The sequence below is a fragment of the Rhinopithecus roxellana genome, chromosome 8, assembly GCF_007565055.1.
Source record: "Rhinopithecus roxellana isolate Shanxi Qingling chromosome 8, ASM756505v1, whole genome shotgun sequence".
In the NCBI taxonomy this organism is placed as follows: domain Eukaryota; kingdom Metazoa; phylum Chordata; class Mammalia; order Primates; family Cercopithecidae; genus Rhinopithecus; species Rhinopithecus roxellana.
In genome coordinates this window covers 43,878,751-43,881,287 of record NC_044556.1, presented here as the reverse complement: position 1 = coordinate 43,881,287, position 2,537 = coordinate 43,878,751, and positions in this window count along the sequence as shown.

Sequence of the window (2,537 nt, the reverse complement as noted above, 5' to 3'; positions counted from 1 at the left end):
CTGTCTTCTTTGAAGCCATACAGTAAATAGGTCTGCAAAAATGTAAAAAAAAAAAAAAAAGAAAAAAAAACACTCTTCTAACTTTTGATATAGATATAAAAAAATTATTTTTAATCGTTTCAAAATGTGGTAATATGTAATGTGTTTATTAATGGTACTTTAAGTGAGTTAATAAATCATTTAAGATTTTTTAAACTTTTAATGTAAGTAAATATTGATACATATAATCCACAAAAGCTCTTTGGGATACTCAATAACTTCTATGCATACGTATGAAAGGCTCCAGAGAGCAAAAAGATTGAAAACCTGGGGCCAAGGGAATCCCACAGCCTGTCCTGATGCAGATAGACCACAAGGTGGCAGCATGCGTCCTCTGATAACTCCGGAGCCACCTTCACTCACTAGGAGTCTCTGAGCAACCTCTTTTCTCCATCTCTCCCCACCGCTTCCTTTCTTACCTTCATGCTTCTGTGTTGCACGTCTTTTTTTTTTTTTTTTCTAACCAGCTTTATCCACCAACGCCTTCATAATTACAGGAAATAGCAATCTCCTAAGCATAAGTTCTGGCCAAACCAAGCCAGTCATTCATTTTATTCTGCAAACATTTCTCAGGTGTCAGCTTATCATCCAGGGATGAGTACATTGAGAACACTGCTCTCAAGTAGTTAATAATCTAATGAGGGAGACAGATCCAAAGGCCAGTGATTATAATACCTGCTGAGTGTGAAAACCCTTTATTCTTTACAAAGGGCTGTGGACTTCAAAGGGAGTCCTGAGAGCAGAGGATGCCAAAAGTCAGATGCTGAGATACTCGCCGAAAATTTCTGCAGGGATCTGGAACCTAGGCACATAGTGAGGGAGAAAGCCAGGTTCCCAGGAGATTGGGGAGGAGAAAGGATTGGAGCAACAGAAGGCAGGGGACAAAAGGGAATGCCAGCTTTCTCAATTTTGAAAGTAGTTTGTCTGAGAAATTAGGAGGATGATGAGCAGAGACAGCCAAGGTGGAGACAGGGGGAGGAGTCCAGACTTGGGGAAGCTTAGGTTGAATGTCTAGGAAGCCAGATCACTGGAAGGTCTTCACTGTGGATGCTGGAGCGGCCCAGCATGGAGGCAGGGAGTGGGGCTGCTGTCAGCAGGGGGCCTCAGAGAACTCAGGATAGCCAGTCAATGGAGGCCACAAGGATGCCAGGGGTGGTCAAAGCTTGGTGTGGACTGAACCCAAACATGGTAGGAAAATGGTCTGAAGCTACCCGTGGACAGCTTCTCTAAGTCATCCTAATGTACTAGAGTCTAGAATGAGCACTGGGGAAATGGGGGATGTCAGGGGGCTTGTGGTTAGGAGACCCATATCCAGAGATCTCCAAGGAAGAGCACCTGGGACTCCCAGCAAGGAGGAAGAGAGGGAGTGGAGGAATAGTCAGCAGGCTGGGCACAGCCTGAATGGGGCTGGGCCTCAGGCATCAGAGTCCCTGTGAGGAGAGGGACCTGACTTCACCTGCAGGTGGAGCAAGTAAGCCAGGAGACAGTGCCCAGGGACCGTGAGGCTAGTGGTAGTCATGGAGCCCACCAAGAGTCCATCAAAACTTGGAATCTGTGCTAGAAATGACCAAGGGTCAGCTGTCCCAATCTCCTCATGTAATGGATAAGAAAATGAAGGCCCGAACATGGAAATCACTTCTAAAGACCACCAGCAAGTCTGGGAAAGCTAGCACTAAAACCCAGCTCAGTCCCTCAGTCTGGGTCCCACTGTGTGCCTGCTATAACACCCCCATTACAACACAGGAGGGGCAAAGCTCCCCCAAAAGGCCACAGTGGGGGCTGCAGAGAAGGGAAAGACAGACGCACAGTGGCTCCCAGGCATCTGGGAAAGAACACAACAATTTGAAGGTAGCTGCAGGAGCCTCTGCCTGCCTGTTTGCTTGCTTGCTTGTTTGTTTGTTTGTTTGTTTGTTTGTTTGTTTGTTTGTGATGGAGTCTCACCCTGTCACCCAGGTCAGAGTGCAATGGCACAATCTCAGCTCACTGCAACCTCTGCCTCCCAGGTTCAAGCGGTTCTCCTGCCTCAGCCTTCCGAGTAGCTGGGACTACAGGTGTGCGCCACCACACCAGGCAAATGTTTTTATTTTTAGTAAAGATGGGGGTTTCACCATGTTGGCCAGGCTGGTCTTGAACTCCTGACCTCGTGATCCACCCACCTCATGCTCCCAAAGTGCTGGGATTACAGGCATGAGCCACCACGCCCAGCCACTTATTTGTTTTTTAACCCAAAAAGCCAAGCCCTTTTCTCCCAGTGAAAACCTGGAGTCATTGTACGGAGCCAGGAAAATTGGCCCACTCACTTCATGCCCCAGCAGGAGGCTCTGAATTTCCCTGGAAAATCAGTACCCAGAGGGGAAGACTCCCATCCCACCATCCCTCAATCCAACCTCTGGCCTCGGCTGGCAGTGAGGAGGCAGGTGGGGGGTCAAGCACCTACTGATCATGCCAGGAATTGTCTGCTCCGGTCAGAACCGGAATGGGTCGGCCCTGGCCTCACC